Genomic DNA, 24,707 nt, shown 5'->3' with positions numbered 1-24,707 from the left:
ATACAGTGTGAAATAGAATTTTGGAATGGAGTAAACCTAGAGATTTTGTTTTACCTAAGATTTAAAAAGTAGCAATTTTTTCTCTTTACTACCCCTCACTATGCTCATGATGCATAGAAACATTTAAAGTGTTTCAGTATGGATCTATTACCTGCTTCATAGGGTCTTATCACTTTATGTAGATTAAATGAATAAACTTTGAAAGGGCTTTTATAAGATGTAACATGTTATACAAGGGTTTGTTTTTGATGTTGTTTCTCTCAAATGCCTTGAGTAAATGTCATTAAATTGTTACATAAGCTTCTAAAAACTATTGGAAATTAGGAACAAAATTAAATATTTTCTCAAGGTGCTGTCCAATTCCACATCAATTAAAATATATTTCCCTTGGTTGGATATGAGATCTTAATTAAATCCTACATGTGATTGTGCAGCTTATATTGATAACACCCCAATGGCTAATGTTAAGAACCTGGATAGGAAATATGTCATATGAGTCAGTAGGTTCTCAAAATGGAGCTGGTCAGCAGTATCAGATCCTTGAAGGAATATAAGGAAAATGGAAACGGGAAATTTTTATTTGGTGATGTGAATTGGTGCCTTTCAAGCTATCAGTTAAATGAGAGCATAAATAAAATGTGTGTGCACTAGCTGTATCTTCAATATGAATATGAATATCATTACTCTATATAAAATTACTGCCCTTCTGTGTTTTTAACTCTGATTTATTTTTCTTGGTAGCTTTTCTTGCCACTTGACATATGTTTTTATTTGTTTGCTTGTCTCCCCTCACCATAATGGAAGCTTCATGAGAGCGAGGACTTTGTTTTGTTTACTGCTTTATCTCTGTTACCTAGAACAGTGATTGGCATGTAGTGGCCTTACGAGAAATATTTGTTGTATGGATGATGGATGGAGTCATAAACCTAGACGTGACGTTGAAAGCAGTTTCTGAGTCACTTAAAATAAGACATTGCGTCTTAACCTGACTACCTAGCAGAGTGCCTAGGCATTAAGTAGTAAGCACTTGATAAGTGTTTGTTGAATGAATGATTTAATGCTATTTTTCTTTTTCACCTAAATTGCAGCTCTTTAAAGTTCTCTTAAGAATATAACTAATAGAAAAACTTAACTGAAATAATAATGGAGGAAGTATTATTTCGGGTAGTGGTTTATTATTATCTGTACTTTCGCCTCTTGTTATTCATTGTTGATCTATTTGATCTTGAAAAGGTGGGTTACTAGTTAGATGTAGAAGCTAGCTTAGCAGTCCACACATAAAATTAATTAATATGTGACCAGTTTTTTTAGTACTTTATAGATACCCACATATATTTGACTTATATATGTAAGATTATGACTAGATCTTATGTTTTTATCTGCCTATTGTTTGAACATTTCAGTACTAAAGTATATTGATTTTATTACAGCAAGGACAGATGATCTAAGGAAAGAAAAATAAATCTAAAAGGACATTACCATATTCTAATGTTCTAGAGAAGTAAAACATTTATTAGAAATATTATAAAATAGAAAATTAATGATGATAAATATCGGAATATAACTACTGTGTTTTTGCTAGGGTATCTTGGTTTTTATATACTGGCAAGAAAATCAAACCAAAAGCCCCCAAAATGTCAGAAAGCTAGCAAATAATGATGTAATTCTTTCATAAATTTGTGTCTAAAAATTATAGTGATCTTGAAAATGAAAGACAGTAGTTTTAAGAGGATTTTTTTCTCCATTTTTTACATTTCCAACTTTTGTACATATTTTTTTTTTTAGGGGTTAAATACCCAATGGATAGGAATATTATAAAGGCTTGAGAAAGCTAGATGTTAGTTAGTTACACAGCTGTCCAGTAATTATTCTTTACATTTCTTCAAGTGCTTGAAATACTTTAAAAAAGGAATAATAGCCCCCCCAAAAAAAAACCTGTATAAATGAGACCAACAGATCAAGCTTAGAATATGTAAAAAGTGTAAATATTGGTGTAATACTCAAGCTGCTTTTTCTTCCTGTTATGTCAACTGCAATATATTCAGATACCTTGTAAAGATAAATTATCACATGTAATATTTTGAGGGTTTATAAATCAGGTCCTTCAGCCCTTGAAGGTCATTAACTTGAGGCAATATTACAATATAAAATAAACTAAATCTCTAGGCCAAAATTTGGTTTAATTCAACATGCCTACAAACATGTCTACTTGATGTATGCATATGGAGGTAGATTGTATCAGAATCACCTCAATGAGGGTTCAAACTCATGTGCTTTGCCGTATTATCATCATCTCATCCCTGGGCATATAAAAATTTCGTAGAGCTGGGGGTGCTTTTTGAAGAAGCCCCCAAGGTTATGGTCAGATGTGGCAGAGAACCACAGGTCTGAAATCCTTGAGCCAGAAGACATCAAGTTGCATCTCTGAATATAAAGTTGCTAGCAATCATCTGAACCACCCCACTTTGACTTAAATATCTTTAGTGGATATGATCCATTCTTTTGCCACAACAAACTTAGCCTCCTTATGCCTTGGATTCTATGCTATATCTTTTTTTTACCTCTCATTTCTCCAGATTACCCCCTCTTACGCAGTTTAGGACACCTTTTACATTGAATTATTGGAGTATTTTCCTAGGCTTTCTGGCCTCTGAGCTTAGAGAGTCAAATTTCAGAATTTCTCCTGTCATCATAGTAATTCCTAAAGAGACTTAACCTACAAAATTATGGGTGATTCCTATTCTAGTTCAGGTGTTTGGCACTAACCCCTTGACTGTGATATCCTGTAAGTCCTAACATACTTTCTATTACTGAACTCTTTGATTTGAAAGTGCACCCCACTACTTACTATTTTACCGGTAAGGAATCTTACCGGTCTTTTAACAAATTGTTACTTTGAATGAACGACACAAATTGAAATTCTCCATTATTACATACCCCTCTTCCACCTATTGCCCTTCTGGGGATAAAGCAATATTCACTTTTAACTCTGTGGAACTTTATCATTTTTAAGGTTTGTAAGGTCCCTCATACTGTGATAAAATTGTGCTTAATAAAGCCTGTCAGTGAGATCCTCTGTTATCTTTGGGTCCTGGCATCTAATGATATTAAAAGTCTCTGTAATTCCCCACTGGCAAGATCTGGATTAGATTTTCTATCTTCCTCTTACTTCAGATGGAATCAGATTATCTGAGTAGATTTGGGACGGATATATATTCTGTATACTATATATAATATGCATATGCATGTTCTGCCAGCAAATCATGTGACCAGTGTCAGGGTGGCTAAAATCCTCCTAAAAAGATGACAAGCAGCAGAGAAGTAGTCACCTAATGAGACAACTACTAAGGATAGTTGGTGAGCTGCTGGAGTTTATTAGCATATTTTGCTATACAAGCTCATCTTGAAAGAAGAACCTTCCATCTCTGCACTCTCCAGGCACAACACTTACACTGTGATTCTGTACCTTGGCTGTACATCTGCGGGGCTTTTCAAAAGTAGAGCTTCTTGAATTTCTACCATAAATATTCCCATACTTAGGTTTTTGGAGTTTCTCAAACTTTAATATGCAAACAACTCATTTGGAGATCTTTGTTAAAATACAAATTCTGGGATTTGGCTTGGGATTAGAATTTCTAACATTTTCCCAGATGCTGCTGATTCTACCAGTCTGTGGGAACCATATTGTAACAACAGGTGTTGGAAAGAGGTGACTTTTTTCTTTTTTTTCTTTTTTAAGATTTTTTTTTGGAGAGTTGGGGGAGGGGAACAGCGCTGGTGAATCTGGGGAAGGGGAACAGACAAGTTGCTGTCCTTTTGTTCTTCAGTCTAGTTGTGGAGGATGTTGCTTCATTGGCCCACGTTGGTATTATCATTGTGCTCTTCCCGGGCGAGGCAGATCGGTCGCCCCCCTCTGGATGGCCACTCATGGCAGTTCTTGGCAGCTCACACTAGCTGCCGGCCACTCATGCTGGCTGCCGGCCACACACGGTAGCTTACAGCAGCCCACTGTCGCTGGCGACTCATGGCATCCCAGTTCCAGGTAGAGCTGTTGTTCACCATCTTAACTGTAGAGGGCAGTGTCACTGGCCCTCATGTGGGATCCGAACCGGGGCCTGCTGCACAGAGCTGGCATCCCAAACCAGCTCTTAACCAACGCTCCACTCAGCCAGCCCGAGGTGACTTTTTTCTTAAGCTCTTCCATAGTTCCTGCTGTGGTTGAAAGCTATTACCACCTTAATTTTAAGTAAATTAGAGAAGTTCTATTCTGTGTGTTTTTTGCGGTATAATTCATGTGCAATAAAATACATAAATCTTAAATATTCAGTTGGATGAGTTTTGACAGTTGTAACACTGTATAAGTATCACCCAGAACAAATATTTATGAAGGTCTTTCTTTTCAGATATAAACAGTTGATTATTCTGACAGTACTAAAGATTTAGTTAGGAACTAGTTATGGTCATGTCTCAAAAGCATGTGCTCTGATTTGGTTTATATTAAATATCCTCCAGCCCATGTCTTGAAGGCTGTATTTTAATTGTTAACATGTACAACCATAAAATTCAAAAGGCACAAAAGATTATGCAGTGAAAAATAAGTTTGCTTCTCACTCGTTACTCTTAGCTGCCCAGTTTCTTTCCCCAGCATATAGATACATTCATTTGTGATATGCGTATGTATGCATATACAAGTCCACACAGTTTATATACAGTATTAATGTATTTGTGTATACATGCGTAATATGCACACACACATACATACACACATCTGGAGCATGGTTGATCCAAATGAGTAGAAATAAGAGTTGGTTTGTGTGTCTTCATGTTTTTTCTTTAAATACAAATGGTGACATACCATGTTCTCTATTCAGTATATGTTAGCGATCATTCTGTGTCGGTGTATATAACTAGTAAACTATTAATGGATATTTATAATCTCTTGTGAACTTTGTTTTAAAATACAGTTTCCTCTGATTTCTCCACATTAAAGATAAAGTTTATATGTGTATTGTTTAAGTAAACAAAGGATTACCCTTAAAATGAGCAGATTGAGGGGGGGGGTAATACTATGGATATCAGATGCCTATGTATTAATGGAGTGTTGTGCAGGTTTTAATAATACATAAGAGATTACCCGAGTGCCTGTTAACCTCTCCTGATTCTAATGGAATGCCAAGTTTGAGAATACCTGGAGTATATGATTGTAGAGAATCTTAATTTCTTGCTTGTACCCATTAATCGTTAACCATTCTTAACAATTTCATTAGTAGATGCAAGTAATAAAATCTGAACCAGTACAATTGCAGGGATATGCCTGAAAATATTATTTTAATTCATTACTCATGGCATTCCTCAAATCACAGAAACTTGCCCTTTGTCTGGGAAAAAGTCTCTTCTTTCTTTTTATTTGGTGGATATTAACTAAAAAGAACAAGTACCATAAAGGCAAATTCATTTTTAAAACCTCTTTGGCTATTTCAGAATACTATCCTAACATAATGCTGTTTTATGAAAATGCTGATATTTCTACCTGTAAGTATGTCTCTCTGTTGAAAGAAGGGTTGATTATATATTTATCTGGTAATTTATAATTAAAATGTAGACAGGAATCCTTTTAGATCAAGAGAGGGTACCAATCTGATGTTCTAAATAAAACATATAGACAATGGATTGATCAAGGGATTATTTTTTTTCTTTCTTTTAACTTAAAAAGACTTAAACTGAATATACATTTATGTTAGTAAAGATGTGAGTTTTTATAGTCACTCATAGCTATGCCAGTTTTGTTATGTTGAAATTTTATGTCTTAGTCATCTAGGAACCCCTTTCCTTACTCCAATTAACTAAGAAAAATCAAGTTAATTCAGAAAACATTTTGTTGCCTGTCTAGGTCATTATTCTTACTCATATAAGTAATAAGGTCTTACTGTAAGTCTAGATAAATCTATTTAACATAATTTTAATTTTAACTTGAATTCTACATGTTCACCCTTTTTGTGACAATATGGGCTGTGCACTAACTTTTCTTCACCTTTTCTTGAAAATAAAAAAGTTAGACTGAATAATCTTAGGTCCCTTCCTAATTTCCTAATTTAAGTCCTAAAAATTAGCAGCTAAGCATTGCTTCTTCTGTATACACTCCTATGTGTACCTGATTTCAGATTGATGTATAGATTTTTAGGTGTTTAGATTTTTTTTAACCTTTTCATAAAGACACAGGTTTTATGTTAATATGTTTTTTAAAAACTCAAATATACCATTGCTGTGATCAGTTAGTAATTAGTGTGTGTTGAGCTAATGAGTTGTGCAGAAAATGTTTTGTTCAGTAAATAAGGTGTTACATTTATTCAGTGTTTTACCTGTGGCCCTCTTCTCTTCTTACAGTGTCTAGTTTCAGCCACTACCTAAATAGCCTGATGGTTCCCAGCACTCGCACTAGCTTTTGCTCTTTCTCACTCAATAAGATATTCTTGTTTTGCTTTTTAAAATAAAAAGACTAGAAGATTAATCAAATGTACCATCTTCTGAAATGTTAACTAGAGTTGGGGACATGGAAAAGAATTGGCTTTTAACACACGATGGATTAAAATGAAATTGTTTTCAAAGTAGTGGTAACTCTGTCTATTGTTATATATGCATGATCTAAGCATTTCATACTAGCCTTACATAATAGAAACATTCATTGTTTTTCCTTTTTATCAGAGCAAGTAACGAACTTCTTAAAAGTGCAGCTCTCACCACTATCTTGTCTAGACATCAAGTCTACCCTACTGTATTTAACAGTCCATTATTACCAACCACTTTCTCAGACTTTACATATATAGTTTTAGTAAAATACACTCACATAAGATTTACCTCTGAAAAATCTCTTAGTCCCAAAACACACTGAAAATACATCATTTACTTTGGCCAACTTTCAAAGTTTTAAATGTTATAATTTATCAGTCAGATTTTGGTCATGCTCTTACTATGGAAACTTGTTGCTGAAATACAAATTATAAAGTTTTCATTTTAAGGGACTTTCATCGAAAACTAGCTCATAAAGTAATTTGTATTACATTTGAAATGTCAAATCCAAGTATCTCAGCCTTTAAATTTAAATGTTAGTTATTTTATACCTGATGTAAACCTATAAATATGAAGGTCGATGACTCTGTTAAAATACTATTTTTACATAAAATATAAAATCTGACAATACAGATACCAAGCCTAATAAGAACCATACTTAAAATGTTACAAGTACCAGACGAGATGAGGCCATCTTGGACCTTATCCCTGGAGATGTCATCCCTTAAACAAAGAACCCAGTTATAAAGCAGTTCCAACACAGGCATTTCCCATGGCATACGCTCAAGCATGAGCTTCATCTCTCACCTTGTCCACTCGCTGCCAGTGTTCGGTAAGGATTTCCTCTAATGGTTCCAAACGGCTGTCCTTTGCTATTCAGTTCCCCTTTTGTAAGCTGACAATTTTATTTAGTCTTTGAGTGCTTTTTAAGGACATTTGTGAGCAGTATAGTCAACACTAGATGCGTCCACTTAGAGTTGTAATCTCTCAGAGCCCTTTTCTGCATTTGTTAAATAGGATTAATTACACATTCTCCCTTAAAATTAACAAACTATTGATGTGAAAGCCCTTTGTATATTGAACATCACTAAGTGGTTATAGTGTTAAGTATTACTCTGCTTGTTTCTTGGCAGCTTGGGAATAGTGACTACTTTCAAATGATTTCTTAGAAATATTTTATAGCAAGTTTTTTAAATAGCTTTAACTCTGAGAGGCCATTTTCTCATCATCAGGGCTGGGGCTGTGTACCTCTGTCCTTTTGCTTCTGTTTTGTTTTTCTTTTTTCCCCTCATTTGTTCAAAACAAAATATAAAAATAATTTTACAGTGAAATGTTTTGTTTATTTGGGAGGAGTTTGTCATTTTGCCTTCACATTTTCCATTCAGTTTGCTTTTTATCTCACTGGTCCTTTTCTGTTTTTCTAGACATAAGAAGCACCATGAAAAGCTCAATGTTTCCTTTTCCTTAGAATTCCTTGCTCTTTCTACATGTTCCTAAAATATAAGTCGTTCTTATATTTTCTCCTTCACTTGTCATCCTTCGTTTTTAAGATGTGATCCCTCCTATAACATTTGCTGTCTTAACTGTTGTTTAATTTAGTTATTGTCCAAGGATAGTGATAACAAGCTTGTCTGTTCTTATACACTCGTGTGCTGACTGAACTGAGTTAATTGATATTCTCAGTTCATTTATAGATGTTTTAAAATTTACACTAAGAAAATCTTATGTTTCTACTTAAAGGTAACTTGAAATTAAACATTAGAAGTGAGTTGATTATTGTTTAGTGTCAGTTATATTGTTATTTGTTGTGCTGTTTTTCTCCCCATATTTTTCCTCTCTATTTTTTTTAATTATTACAGAAAATTGGACAATGAAGTATATATCGTTTCTGTTTAGAATACTTGTTTACTCGAATTAGCTGGGATATTATTTGTAGCTTTTTTTGTCTGCCTCAAAGCTGAATGTTAAGATTTCTAACCCCTCAGTCACCTGGACTTGGGGGAAAATGAGCAATTCAGCATCATTTAATTTTCTGGTTAGCTAAAGTTCAACTGTGCTGAACTCCTCTATGTTTGCGGTTATGCTCTACCTTAAAAAAAAAAGTCACTTTAATGATGTATAACAAATATATAGAAAGAAATTCAAAACTGAATTGTTAACCTTTGAGTGATTCCTCGCAAAGGAAACACTTGTGAAAACTACCATTCAGAGCAAGAAATAGAATATTACCAGCGCCCCAGGAGTCCCTGTATTCCCCTTTTCCCCCAAAGTAACTGCTTAATTGAATTCTAGCGTTGTATAGTTTTGTCTATTTTGAACTTTATACAAATAGAACCATACATTATATATTATTTTGTGTCTAGCTTTTTTTCAACATTGTTTATGAGGTTCATTGATCTTGTTACTTGCGATATAGCTTCTATGGTTTTAATTTTCATTTCCCTTATTGCTGATGATGCTAAGGACAATATGTTTATTGGCACATGGATATCCTCTTTTGTGATGTGCCTGTTGAGATTCTTGCCCATTTTCCTATTGAGTAGTCCTTTTTTAAAAAAAATTGATTTGTGCAAGTTCATTATACATTCTAAATACAAGCCCTTTGTTAGTGATATGTGTTGCAGATACCTTTTCTTACTTTGTGGCTTACTTTTTCATTATTTTGGTATCTTTGGGGGAATACAAATTCTTACATTTAATGTAGTACAGACTTTTTAATCTTTTATTATTTGTCTCCTACTTAAATATTTTTCTCTTTTATTATCTTCTAGAAGCTTTTTTGTTTTGTCTTTCACATTGAGTTACATACAGTGCATCTGAAAATGACTTTATCTATAGTGTACATTAAATATAGCAGGTTTGAAGTTTTATTTTTTTTTCTATGTGGACATTCATTTGACCCTGAACCATTTATTGGAAAGACCATGAGTTCCCCACTGCTCAGCATTGACACCTGCCTAATAAACCAGGTGTCTGTATATGCGTGAATGTGTTTCTGGACTCTGGTCCATTGGTCTTTTGATTCTTGCAACAAGCTTTATATTATGTCCTGATATCCAGTAGAGCAAGTCCTCCTACCTTGTTCTTTTTCAATGGTTCCTGTACTTGGAACTTTGAATTTCTATAGAAATTTTAGAATCCGTTTCTCAAGTTCTCAAATGAAATAAACAAAGCCTGTTGGGATTCTGACTCAGGATCTCTTTAAGAGGTTGGAATCAAGCTGATAGCAAGGGCTGTATCTCTGAAGACGTGACTAGAGTTACTGGAGTTAGAAGACCCACTTCCAAGATCACTCATGTGGCATTGAGACAAGTTTCAGTTCTTGGCCATGGGTGCCTCTCCACAAGGCTGCTCATGATATGGCCTTTCCCTGAGCTAATGACCTAAGAGTAAGAGATAAAGAGTGATACCTTGCTGCCTCTTTGGGGCTATTGTCCGAATCATATACTGTCTCTCAGTTCCACCTCCCTGTGTTCATTAGAAGTGAGTCATCAAGCCCAGCCACACTCAACTGGAAGGAATCACACAAAGGATGAAAACACGAGGAGGTAGCGATCATGGGGACTATCTTGGGGGATGGCTGCCACATCTCATGATCAGGGTCACCTGAAGTCACCAGTTTTATTAGTCTTTTTTAAAGAATAAACTTTTGGCTTTATCTCTTTCTTGTTTTGTATTTTATGTTTTACTAATTTCTGCCTTTATGTTTATTATTTTCTTCAATTGGGGGGGGTGGAGAATTAAATGCTGTTTTTTAAAAAAAACTTCTTGAGCTAAAATACTTACTGATTTATAGGTTTTCTTTTAACCTATAAATTCCCTCTATATGGTGTTAGCTGCATCTTCCAACTGTTGATGTTACTTTTATTGTCGTTCAGTTTAGAATGGTTTCCTAATTTTTCTTGGATTTCTTCTTCTTTAGAGTTATTTAAAATAATTCTTAATTTCCAAATTAAGATTTTGTAGGTTTTGGTTTTTTTTAAATTTCTAATTCAAAACCACTGTAGTCAGAAAACATACTCTTTAGGATTTTATTCTTAGGAAATTTGTTATAATTTACATTGTGGCCCAACATACGGTTCAGTTTTTCTAAGTGAATATACTTGAGAATAAGATAAATCTTGGATTTGTTGAGTGCATTGTTCTTTTAGTATATCAGTTAGGTAAAGTTTATTGTTATCAAATCTTCCCTAGCCTTATTGATTTTATTTACTTGTCAGTTTCTGAAAGAGTTCTGCTAAAACCTTCAAATATGTCTATGGATTTGTATATCTCTTTTAAATGTTTTGGGCTCAGTTGGTTAAGAGCTTGCTCAAGAGTGCAAGCTCTGAGCAACAGGGTCGTCAGTTCGATTCACGCCCCGAGCTGAGCTGCTGCTGAGCTGTCAACAGGTGGCAGGATGGCTCAGCTAAAAAAAAAAAAAAAAAGGAAAAAAAATGTTTCTATTCATTTTGTATATTGAGGCTATGATGTAAAGTGCATATGAGTTTAGAATTACTTTATATTTTTATGAAGCACTCTTCTTATTCCCTAATACTGCCTCATATTTATCTAAGTTAGCTTTGGCATGATATCTTTTGTTTTCCTAATTAGCTTGCTCATTTGTTCTGTTGTTTAGATTCCACATATAAGTGAGATCATATGGTATTTGTCTCTCTCCGTCTTTTTTCACTTAACGTAATGTTCTCTAAATCCATCCATATCGTTGCAAATGGTAAGATTTCATTCTTCTTTATAGCGGAGTAATACTCCATTGTATACATGTACCACAATTACTTAATCCAGTCGTCTACCGATGGGCGTTTCGGTTGTTCCAAGTCTTGGCTATTGTAAATAGCGCTGCAACAAACATAGGGGTGCATATATATTTTTTTCAAATTAGCATTTTGGATTTTCTGGATAGATACCTAAGAGTGGAATTGCTGGGTCATAAAGTAGTTCCATTTCCAGTTTTTTGAGATACCGCCATACTGATTTCCATAATGGCTGCACCAATCTGCAGTCCCACCAACAGTGCACGAGGGTTCCCTTTTCTTCACAACCTCGCCAGCACTTGTTTGTTGATTTATTGATGATAGCCATTCTCACCGGACAGACACATAGAAAAAAATGAAGTTGGACCACCTCCTTACGCCATATACAAGAATAAATTCAAAATGGATTAAAGACTTAAATGTAAGATCTGAAACCATAAAACTCCTAGAAGAAAATATAGGAAGTAAATTTGCAGACATTACCCTGAATAATATTTTTACTGATATATCCCCTCGGACAAGGGAAGCAAAAGAAAAAGTAAACATATGGGATTACATCAAACTAAAAGTTTTTTCACAGCAAAGGAAATCATCAGTAAAACAAAAAGGCAGCCTTCTGAATGGGAGAAGATATTTGTCAATGATACATCTGCTAAGGGGCATGATATCTTTGTCACCTTACTTTCAGCTTTTCTGTATTGTATTTAAGGTATTTTCCTAGTAAGCAGCACATAGTTGAGTTTTGTTTTATCTATCCATTTTGATAAAATGTATCTTTTACTTGAAGCATTTCGTCCATTTATACTTAATACAGTTACTAATATATTTGTTTAGTTGTTCGTCCTGTTTTATAATCCTTTTTTGCTCCTTTTTTTTCCCTCTTTGAAATTTTAAAAATTATCATTCATTTTCATACAGCAACATTTTCTTGGTGTAGTTATACATTTTTTTATACCGTGCATCCTTGACTTAGTAAAGTCTAATTTAAACTAGTAGCTTTACTTCTTAATGATTAATGCAGGCACCTTAGGGCATTTTAACTCTTGAACTTCCTCTTGATTTTGGTCTATTACTTTCATATATATTTTTTGGTTTATGTTTTACTTTCATATATATTTTAAACCCCACAAAATACTAACAGTATTTTATGCAGTTAATATTCATTTAGGTTTATTTAAATATTTACCCTTTTTTGTTATTTTCATTGCTTCTTACAGCTCTAATTTCCATCAAGGATCATTTTTTTCTACCTGAAGAACAAGGACTAAATAGATTCTAGTGCATCCATACTATGGAATTTTATATAGTCATTAGAAGGATTTATAGAGGATTGCCAGAATGCTGCTGCATTATTTTAGTAGTTGGAATAAGTAGTGCTGGAACTTTGGAATTAGAGTATTTGCTTGAATTCCAGTTCAGCCACTTAGTGTTTGCTTTGGGAAAGTCACTTTTCTGAGCCTTGGTTTGCTCACTATTGGGAATGGTAATATTATCCACTTCATAATAATGTTAGAATTAAGTGGGAATGTATATTTAAGTTGCCTAGGGCATTGTCAGGAATCAAAATGGCTGCTATTATTGTTCTGTACTATTTTTCATGGTAGATGAGAAGTATTTTAGTTTTGTGTGCTTACAAGGTGTTTGTGGGTTAGCCTGGAATACTAACTTAGAAAAATAAGGCCCAAATACTGACCAAGTAACTTATAAGTCACACTGAAAAATAATCTGTTACTTTGGTAATCCTTATATTTTAACTTATAATATTTGTGAATGGATTGAAATTATAATTGACGTGATTAAAACCAAGAAGGGAAAAAATGACGCCTCCTGTCACTTTCTTCTAGTGATTACCTCTTACTAGAAGTAAAAGGTAAAAGGCAGCTATTAAATAACTGAAACGTATAGGATGGTGATAATATGAGGCTATATTGTCATCTCCATTTACCTATGATGGTTGTGATTGTACTGAAGCTAGAAGGACTTGATTTTTGTACATATGTCTTTTAAAGGTTAATTGCTTGGTATAAATCGTTTAAAATATATAATAGCGATGTTATATTTTAGGTAGGGCCTTTGCCTTTTATTTATTATTTTATCCGTATAATCCTCATGTTAGATTGATAGGAAATGTTTTATTTCAGGGTAAATTTGAAGTAATCATTTATGGTGTGTGAATTCAAGTTAGAAACTTTTTAAAATTTCATTTCGGCAAATATAGTAGTTATCTTTTCCCCATCAAATCACTTCTTTGTGTCAATTTTTTCCTGAACATATTTACTCAGTTGTCTTTTGCTATATATAGACTTTATTGAATTATGATGTTTATTTGTATCTTTAGAATATTTCTAATTTTGAAGACTATCTCTTTTTCATTAGCTTCGTTGGCTTATATGGGGTGTGTGTGTGTGTGTGTGTGTGTGTGTGTGTGTGTGTGTGTGTATACACACATACATATACTTAACACTTCTTTTGAGGGTTCTCAGTTATAATTCTTCCCAGGAGCTTTGACAGTTTTGTACTGCATTGATTTCTAATTACGGTTTGCATTGTCCTGCCCTGAAATTTTATTCTATTATTAGCATGCTTCATTGGCACTGTTTGAGGAGAGCTAAGAAGAAAAAGCATTTGTGCTTATGTTTATTTCAACCACTGTTATACTACATGTGTTTTTCTACCCTTTTTATCTGTTGTCCAAAATTTACAGATCAGATGAGGTCTTAATAAAGATTTTTTAAATCTAGAGATTTTAAGTAGTATTCACTTATTCTACTTAAATATTTAACCATAAGCTATTTTAGTAAAAATTCTTGGTACTATTGGGACCAAGCTTGAAGAAATGTATGTGATTCTCTCAGTAGAGGATTTGTTCTTACAAAAAATGTTTTACCATTCCATGTTTTCTAATGTAGTACATTCTTGATTGTGATTGTGAAAGAGATTAGGACCTCATATAAAGCAAAAAAATTAAAAGATATTAAATTGACTTTTTAGTTGAAACCTGGTGGTAAGGGAGGTAGTTTGTTTGCAGCATGTTTAACTTTCTGAATTTTGTTTATTTACTCTAAAAACTTATTTTTAGTCACTGAATTCATCAGTTGCACAACCAACTGTTATTTGCTCATGAAAGTTGCATGGCCAAAAGTTAGTAACACCTCTTTCTCCTACACATAGCTCGCATATGTTCACCTACAGTACTACTTACCTTTTTAATAAGCTGACAAGAAAATTACCCAGTTAATCATCTTTGTATCATCTGGGTTCCTTGCCTACAGTAGGCTCACAGCAAATGTTTAGCAGTTGAATGAATTTGGAACTGGAAGGAATGCCTGACGCACCCTCAGTCCCATGTAGTTTGGCCCTGCCATTTTAGCTTGAAGATAATCACGAGAATAAATCTTCAAGAATCTTTTCTTCAAGGAATTACGAAGTAAAGGAAGAAACAAAACCATCTTCATTCATTTGGTTGCAAAATTACAGCCATATTTTAATGGTTTTCAGAGTCCACAAGATTGTGAGGATTGCTCATAAATTTACTACATGTGACTATATAGTGAGAAGACTGGTGTAAAACTTATTGATGTAAAAAATTGAATCTTAATGACAGCCTATGAAAGGACAAGTAAGAGATTATTTTTAATTTAAAATTTATTTACTTTTGATGCGCAGTTTCACTGTAATGTGCCTAGATATCTATTGTTTTAAAGTTTATTCTGTTTAAGATAGTATATGCTTTCTGAGAATTTACATTTTTCATTAGAGCTAGAAAATTATAAAGTGTTACCTCTTTGACTTTTGAGTATCCCATATTCTTTCTAATTTTATGTACTTCAGTTGGACATAGGTAGATTTTTTTCATCCCATCTTTCATTTCTCTTAAGCTTTTTCCTTTCATCTTTTCTATGTTGTTTTCTATCTGAAATTATGGGTATTTTGTTCAGGACTCTTAAGTCTTTTTTTAGTTGTATCTAATTTGCTGTTTAACCTTATCCATTGAGTTCTTAATTTCAGTTGCATTTTCCATTTCTAGAAGTTCATTTTGGTTTTCTTTGTGTATCTGCCTAGAATTAGATTATTGCTCATGTTTGTATTCTCATTTCTTTAAACATCTTGTTTTCTATAACTGATAATTTTAATATCTAAAGTCTCAGGGTTTTATTCCAGCTGTTGTTTTATGTGACTCTTGCTCAAAGTAGCACGTTCCTTCGTAATATTTGTATTTTGGAGTTGTGAGCTTATATCTAGAACTTAATGTGCATATGAAGGTAGTCCTGTGTTCATGAATTCTCAGAGGAAACTGCATTCCTCGCCTAGACCCCAGATCAAGGCCAAGAAGTTTCCCTGTCATTTTCTGTTACAGGTGATTTTTGTTTGTTTTCACAAAAACCCTAACTTCATGCAGAGGCCTCAGGTCCTCCTGTAGCTTGAATGGACCAGCGGTCATGTCTCACTCCCCACCAGGCTCTGAGGTCCAGGTTCTGTGGGGCAGCTGTGGCCCATGGTATTAGCTTATCAGTCTGGTTTCTTCTTCATTTGACTACTGACCATTCCTCTTACTTAAAGAGCTTAATTATGCTTTTATAAGAATGTGTTTCTAACTTTTTTGAGGCAGGAGGGTTTTCTGGGTTGTTTTGCCCTACCTTCATTTGACATGTTTAAAAAGCTCAAGTGACCTGTTCAAGTTTATACTAGAAATGTGACTACTCTTACTTTTTGCTTCCGATTATGTTTGTTTGCCTTGAAACTGGGATTTTAAAAACTCAGTTTCAGTCAGAACCAAAGAAGCTTCATTTTGGAAGAGGCATTTGCTTAGACCCTTAAAATTCATGTAGGAGTCTCCTAGGTCGAATTAGGAGGTGAAAGATTCTAGATAGGAGTGAATGACATGCGCGTAAGATGGAAAATAGGGAACTGTAGGGAATGATCCAAAAGTTACCAGTAGTTTAGTTAAGGTAAAACTATACCTTGCATAGGTATTTTAAATCTCCCATACCCGTCACTCATTCATCCCCATCCTGCTCTGCAGTCATGGCATTTATTGCTATGATTTCATAGAGTAGATGTTGACAAAAGTTTATTTATTGTGATATATTAGAAGGATCTTGAATAGTCTTGAGTAATAGGCTCAGGAACTTTGTCTTGATTTGGTAGAAAGGCTTTGGAAAGAAGTACTCTGTTTTCCCACAACTGGTATACTGCAGTTCAATCTGTCACTAACGACTCAGGGTTAGTGCAGACCCTACAAGTTAAAGGGCATGGTCCCCAACAAGACTGCCTTTACTTCAAACATCTGCTATACTTTGGGGGGGGTCCCCAGGCCACCTGTACTTCTGACCAACTGGCTACAAATTTGTGGGTTCCCATGACTCTCATCAGGTCTGACATGCTTGAACAACTGACAGAACTTAGGATGGTGCTATACTTACGATTACAGTTTTATTATAAAGGATACAAATCAGGAAGGAAGTATTCTGTTTTGACCCCAGCTGGGGTATGGCAATTCAGTTCTGGCATTAACCACTCAGGGTTCATGCATACAAAACCCACAGATTAAAGGGCACACTCCTCAAGTAGTAGATGAGAAACTAAGGTAGTGTGAGGAAGGGTGTGATTATAGAGTGCAGTTTGTAGAAGTTTGTTGGTAGAAAAAAGATAGTGGATAGCAAGCCCGGGATAGTTTTCTGAGGCATAGGTTGATTAGAGCCAGAATGTTGAAAAATTTAAATGCTAGATAGAGTTTGAATTTTGTTGATAAGCACTATGGTTTATGGATGAATTTCAAATACATGAGAGTTAGGATCAAGGTTTTTTTGGAAAATTAGTTTGATTATTACAAAAAAATGTTTGGCTGTTCTCCAGATGAGGGCTAATGAGAGCCTGAGATAGATTGGTAGAGTCAGAAATGGAGAACAAGTGTATGGGCATGTGTGGCAGGAGAATAAATAAAACCCAGCAGCCTGTTTATTTATTTACTTATTTATTGTTGACCACTTGTGAAAGGGTAAGGGTAATATGAGAGAGACTGAAGATAAAAAACAGATGGAATAATTGATGAAGCAAGAAAGGCTATCAATAGCACAGATAGAAGGACTAATCTTGAAAATTTAGAGAAACCTTTTTCTGGGACTAGGGCAAAGTAGAATGAAGTAGCAGTATTTTTGAGGTGGAGAAGAGATAAGTTTAGGAGAGAGGCAGATTTGCTCAAAGTAAGGGGAAATGGGATAGGCAGGGGAGAGTCCTATCAGCAGTTGGAGTTCCTGAATTGGGTGTGGGAAGGGTTTAAAATACCCATATGGTATATGTTGATATGGAAGTCAACAAGAGAGATTAAGGAGTTCATGATGTATCAAATAATTGCAGTTTTGGACTTTTTCCAACAGTTCACAGCATCCTTTGAGTAAGAGTAGAAAAGGCAAACCAGATTGTTTATCCATAGTTGAACAAGGAACACCTTAAATGTTACTCAGAAATGCTCACAGATGAGATGGTGAAGGTGATGATTTTATTGAGGAAAAAATTAATGGCACAAACTTAGTCTCATTTAGTCTTTAATTCAGTTATTTATGTACCAGGAAGTTTGACCAATTCTGTTGCCCAGGTTTTTGGGCAGCTACATATTGTGCAGGTTCAAAATGAAAGAGGCAAGTTATAAAAATTAAACTTATATCCATAACTCAGACTAGCTGTTGATCATGATGCATTTACAAGGGGGAGAAAGAAAAAAGTACTCTAGTTTTAGTGTTTTTGAGATGCTTTTTTTTTTTAACTAAGGCAGGAAATGACCGACATATTTTAGAATTTTCCACTTAAAAGGAACAAACAATAGTATTTTTAAACAAAGGTGGGTTTCAGTGCCCTAGAATGCTTTGAATCTAGATATTCCTAGCCAAATGGAATATTACTATGGTTATTTCCTGCTTCTAAACCTGTTAAATATAATGGTTTCCTTGCTTGAAACCCTCCAGTGGCTTACCAATATATTTAGAATAAAAATCTGAATAAAAATTTTAGCGTGGCTGTAGAGATCTACTGGTTCTGTCTGTTAACTTTCCCTCCATATTTCTTTCATATTACCCTCATGGCTCACTATGCGTAGTCATACTGGCCTCCTCTTCGTGATGGCCTTTGTTGATGCTATTAGTCCTGCCTGGAATGCTCTCTCTGGCTTCTTCTCATCTTTCAGGCCCCTGCTTAAATGTTATCCTTTCACTGAAACGTTTCCTATCCCCTCTAACCAATCAAAGTAGTTTCTCTATCATTGAACCTACTTTATTTCCTTTATAATACTTCCCAGAATTACTCGTTTATGTGTTTTCATACATTTTATTGTATGTTTTTACCACACACACAAAAATAAAGCTTCCTGAGGACAGGGACTGTATCGTTGTTTTTTTTTGTTCACCACTTGTACAAGACCTGCACATAGTAGGTACCCAAATATTTGTTGACTAGTAAGCCCTCAAATGTTTAAGTGACTGGTTTCTGAATATTAAGTACTTTTATGTTTATTCTGTTACTTAATCCTCACAAAACCCTGTGAAGTAAGACATTATTACAATCCCCACATTACATATAAGGCAACTGGGGCTTTTAGAATTATGTAATGTGCCCAGGGTCGTACAGCAACCCAAACCTAGGGGCTCCATGACCATAAAATCCATGATCTCCATCACTCTACCATATTCCCCTCCTACCCCTTTCATCCGTATTTTAAAAGGTAAGACAAAATAAAACGAGACATTTAAAATGCTTATGAGCCTACCTTTCTATAGTAATTGCATCTGTGGGAATTTTTTGAAAGGGTTGAAGACTTAAGGTGTTTTTTTGGATGTTTTTGCACTTTTTAAGATTGAATTACATTTAAATTACATTTGTTTACTATGAATGAGAAATCACTTCTTTTGTAGAAAAAAAATGATAAGAAATTATACCTATGGCAATTTTTTACATTTCTCCTTTTCATTTTGACATACCTGTGGATATGAATGTCTCATTCCTCAAGGTCATAACATACTGATTTTTATTGTGCACAGGATTTGAGTTTGAAGCTTTTACTGTGTAATTATATCCACATATGATGACTTTGAAGGCTAAGAAAACATAGTTTAATCTGATTTTTATGTGGATAGCTCTGTGTTTAGAATGTTAGAAGAATGGTATATTCTCTCTTTTTTTAACAGAAATATAGGACATTTTTAGTCAAAACTTGACTTAAAGTTGTATTTTGGTTGTTCCAATTTAGCATAGCTTCTTTTGTCTCTAAAACTGAAATAATTCAAGTGCCATTAGAAAAAATAGAATACAGAATGTAGACACTACACAATGGAGCTATATGGAATAAATACTGGCTTGAATCACTGGCGATGATTCAGTGTTTGAGGAAAAATTTTACAGCTTTCCTGTCACTCCTGAACAATAGAGACAGAGGTAGAACTGGAAATTTTTCTTTTGTTTTATATGTAATATGTTTACATTTTAATTATTGCTTCATCTTAGTAACATGCAGTTCTTTTGACTTCTTAAGTAGTGACATCTTGAATAGTACCATTTCTGGTCGAGTTTTGTTTGGGGTTTCGGATTTGCTTGTGTGTGTGTGTGTGTTGTTTTGTTTTTTGCAAAAGACAATAAATATATTTTTAGACATTTTGAAACTTCGCTTTGTATAATATTCTTTATAAAAACTTCTTTTCTCTCTCGGTGTTTGGTTTTAGTAGGGAAATCTATATGAATGTACAGTGAAGTAAGATATTTCTAGTTGAATTTTCTATTCCTGCAATATGATTGTTTTATAGGGGAAAAACAAAAAAATCTTTAACCCAAAACTTATCTTGAGTCTGGTTAGAAGATTTGATTCTTATAAAATAATAGAATGATACTTTTCAAGGTACTGTGTTTTAGGTTTTTCACTATTTTTAAATGACTTTATAATGTAAACTCTCTTCCCTACTTGATTTCAGAATATTAGTTTGTTATACTTCACTTTCCTTGTGATGCTAAATCAATTAAAATTTAATTAGGATCTTTACTCAGTAAAAGAACAATATTTATTGACAACCCCTGTGAACAGATTCATCTCAAAGAATTTACATATGGAATCAATTGGATAGGATGACCAAAATGTCTAATTAAAGTTTGAGCCAAGAGCAGAATATATGATTTCAAGCTTTTAAATTAATCAGAGATAATTAAAGATCCATTTTGTTCCCAGCCTTATACTTAATGAGAGAGTTACAAAGGAAGCAAAAGAAATTATATTTGCCCTCAATATTAGCGAAAGAGGTGATAGACAGAATGAAACATACATTTCTTAAATACTTAGAATAACCTGGAAAGTTGATCTGGAAAAACTTTGTGAAAGATATCTTAAACAAAATTTTGAAGAAATTAAATTTGTAGAAAAGCAACCAAGGGAATGCAGATGGAGTACAAGAACAGGTAAAACACTGAAAAATGTATGGTGGATTGTATTTTGGTGGGTGATGAGAAGATTTTAGTAGCTGGGATTTTATTAAAGAATTTAGTTGTGTCAGATGTTAAAAACCAGAGCAGCAGTGTTCTGAGAAGGGTTTTTCCATCTTTAGGATGATGGCATCTGTAAGTGGGAAAGTTTAGAACAAAAAGACTAGAAACAAAATAATTAGAAAGGAGGCTACTGCGTTATAACAGGGTTGTATTGGTTAGGTCCACACTAGTATTGTGACTTTAGAAATAGCAAAACCAAGAAATAAGATGGTGTAAAACAGAGTCAGATTTCAGCACTGTGACACCTCTGAAATCATGTGAACAGTCCCTCTTAAAAGTAGAATAATTTTGAAATTAATTTTATGAATGATTTCAAATTTGTTCAGGAAATAAGTCCTAACCATAAACATTAATTTCTGGACTTTTAAATCCTATAACATAAAGCACACTGAACTCTCAGAGAACGAAGCCATATTTTGATATTATGCTTTTTATTGACATAGGACACTGAAAATATGTATGAGGAGAGGAATGCTTTAATGCATTTTTCCAGGATGTGTTTATATGAAAATTTTCTGACTGTGTTGTATCTACGTGAGCACATGGTAATTGTGCACGAAGTAAGGTTAAAGGGGAAACCGCAGTCTACTGTTTCTTTTGGCTCTGTAGTAAGGTGGTCAGCCTTTTGACCCTTATTTTATCTGAACCAACTCAATGTCTAGTGCTGCTAACCCAAGCAAAGATTTTGTTTCTGGTTTTCTCTGTTTTTCTTACCTAAAATATACCAATCATTGTAGTCTTAGTATTCTGTCAACCAAAAAAGTTATCAATTTAAAAGTATAGACTTTTAAACTAACAACTCAAATTGTAAACAACCATTTTAATAAATATACTACATATTGAAAATATATGGGATAAGTTTCATTAGATCTTCAGGGTTCCGATAGAATTTCATAGTTATATCATTTTTGCCCTCATCATTTCAAATAAGTAGAAATATAGTTGTTTTTAGTAATATCACCTTACCCAAAATTATCTGCAAACATTACCAAAAAATTTCATTTGACTGAATTCCTGCCTTAAATTGTTGGCTGTAGCTAAATTCTATCTTCAAAAAGGCTTTTTTAGGGCCATATTTGTATCTTAATTTACTAAAATTTAGTAACACCAGTCTTAGTGATCAACACCTGTGCTTAACCTTGAGCATAAAATGGAAGTAGCGAGGGTTGATGGAATGGTGACAGCATTGTGATTCTAACTTGTGTTTGCTCATTTGGGACACAATATTGTTGTGAGCGTAGCTCTGATTCTTGGAAGGAACTTCAGTATCATTTGAGAAGTCGTTAGTAGTTTTATTTGTTCTGTCAAATGGACAGATCAAGATTCATTTTAAATCGTATACCAATAACTCTATAAATCTTGCTATTGAAAGTATAGACTCGAAAATATCTGCAGATAGACTTTGAAAATGTGTTTTCATTCATATGTATTGGGATTTATGGATTTTTCCCAATGTATTCAGTGCCTTCAGAGATAAAAGTAAAATAATGAATTATTTTAAATATTAATTAATTTTAACCTACTTTTTATATACCTGAACCTGCAATTCCTGTGTGTCAGTTATGAATAATTCCTTTCTTCTGGAAAGAAAAACACACATCTTAGAAGTATTCATTGTGGTATTATATGTTGTCTAATTGAAAAGCCTTTCTCTGGTAAAAGTATGATTAAGTAGACTCATAATATTCTGTTTCTTATATTTGCATATGATGAGCTGAAAGCAGATACATTGCCTTTTTTTTTTCAGTAGGAGTAACAAAAGCTGTACTTTCAGTGGAAGCTCCAAGGATTGGTAATTGTTGAGCTTTCACCATGGAAAAGTATAGCCTATCTTGAACTATGTTGGATAAAGCCTTGTGAAGCACCTTTGATGGGTTTGCAGTTGCATTGAAGAGAAAGTGGTTTATACCATCACCTTGGCATTCCTGCCAGTGTTAAAGCACTGGTGATGAGCAGATATGCTGCAGTACGAGGGTGATTGCACAGGACACTGCTGCCACCCCAGCCCAGAAGGCCAAGGAACATGTACTTCATGTAGCAGGCTATCAGGTAGCTGGAGAAAGTTCCTTTTGGTTACAACTTATAAAACCCACTCCAACTACCTTTAGCAAGCACAGGGAAAGTTCTGAAAGCTTATGGGGATTTCTCATGAAACCCAGGCAGAAGCCAGGTTTAGAACAGGCCGTTTCTCTTCTTTATTTCCCTTCTTTCTCCCCATGCCTCCATCCCTACCCACCTGCTCTCCACTTCCCCTGTATTCCTTGGCAATGGCAATGTCAGACATCTGATCCATAATCTAGTAAACCCTGGGATTCATCTCTATCACCAAAATCTCTTAAATTCTATCTTCTATAAATATATGGTTTTTAATTGGCATATATTGTAATATAACTGCCAGAGTGGCATCTCTCAGGAAGGCAGGTGGAGATGGGAAGGGACAGCTAAGCAGAAATTGAAGAAACTGCCTGTTTCCTGGAGTTTCAGTTAAACCTGACCACCATCAGTGTTTCCTACCCTTTCGCTGGCACCTTTTGGTTCAGTGATCTCTTAACAACCCCCACTCCCATCACCTTTACTGAAAAGAGACTATGACGTACATTTTAAGTCTCCCCAAACTATTGCATTAGCAAGGACTTCTTTGTTTTGTACTAAAAATTTGTACAATAAAAATTTGTACAATACCTTGATACTGTAATAAAAATGAAAGTTTTTCAAAACTATAGTACATATAAAATATTTAAACTGTCTGATGTCACAGAAAAAGAAAAAGCACGGAGGCGTATGTGTGCTGACCCATAACTTAATTTTTCGGTGTGAGACATGGAGCAATTTCATAGTAGGAAAGGTGATTTTCCCTAAAATCAATTTTACAATATAGAATCTTGATGATGAAAAACGTGGGATGATAGAGTGAATGTACCGGGTTCACTAAATCACCTTGGAAAGGAAAAAAAAAAAAGCTAAAGAACTATCCTCCCCTGCACTATACATTGAAAATGTCCCGTTTCAACCATAAAATGCTCTTTAACCAACCATAGCATAAGTAGTTTATAGAACAGTAGTGCTTTTCCCAGCATGGTGAATGTGGCTAATCCGACCTATTTATTTATTTATTTATTTTGTTATTTATTTATTTATTTTTAATTTGGGGGGGAATTGGGGGAGGGGAACAGCCAAGTTGTTGTTCTTCAGTCTTCGTTGTGGAGGGTGCCAGTTGCCATCTGGCTTCCCGTCAATGTTACAGTCTTAGTTGCGGGTGTGTGTATCCACCATCCCATGCCGGAGTCGAACCAGCACCCTTGTTAAGAGGGCACACTCTATCCCCTGAGCCATCCGGGCAGCAGCTCAGCTCAAGGTGCCAAGTTCAGTCTTAGTTGCGGGCGGGCATAGCCCACCATCGAACAGGCAACCTTGTTGTTAGGAGCACGTGCTCTCACCAGCTGAGCCATCCTGACACCTGTTGGCAGCTCAGCGGCAGCTCAGCTCAAACGCAGCCTCACTGGCCCATGTGGGAATTGAACCGGCAGCCCTGTTGCTCAGAGCTCACGCTCTTAAGCTAACTTTTTTTTTTTAAGATTTTTATTGGGGAGTTGGGGGGATGAGAACAGTGCTGGGGAATTGGGGGAAGGGGAACAGACAAGTTGCTGTTGCTTTGTTCTTCAGTCTAGTTGTGGAGGATATCGCTTCACTGGCCCAAGTTGGCAACATCATTGTGCTCTTCCCAGGCAAGGCAGGTCAGTCGCCGGCTTCTGGACGGCCGCTCACAGCGGCTGCTGGCCACTCACGCTGACTGCCGGCTACACACGGTAGCCCATGGCAACCCACTGCAGCAGGGGCTGCAGCCTACACCGTCGCCAGCGACTCACA

General features: G+C 34.9%; 1 protein-coding gene across 9 annotated transcripts in view; it reads left to right on the top strand.

Annotated features, from left to right (window-relative positions):
* Positions 1–24,707, top strand: part of PPHLN1 (periphilin 1) — a 134,584-nt gene that overhangs the window by 91,499 nt on the left and 18,378 nt on the right. The window lies entirely within an intron of this gene.

Source organism: Hipposideros armiger, unplaced genomic scaffold, assembly GCF_001890085.2.
Source record: "Hipposideros armiger isolate ML-2016 unplaced genomic scaffold, ASM189008v1 scaffold_318, whole genome shotgun sequence".
In the NCBI taxonomy this organism is placed as follows: Eukaryota; Metazoa; Chordata; class Mammalia; order Chiroptera; family Hipposideridae; genus Hipposideros; species Hipposideros armiger.
This window is presented reverse-complemented; position numbering and strand designations above follow the sequence as displayed.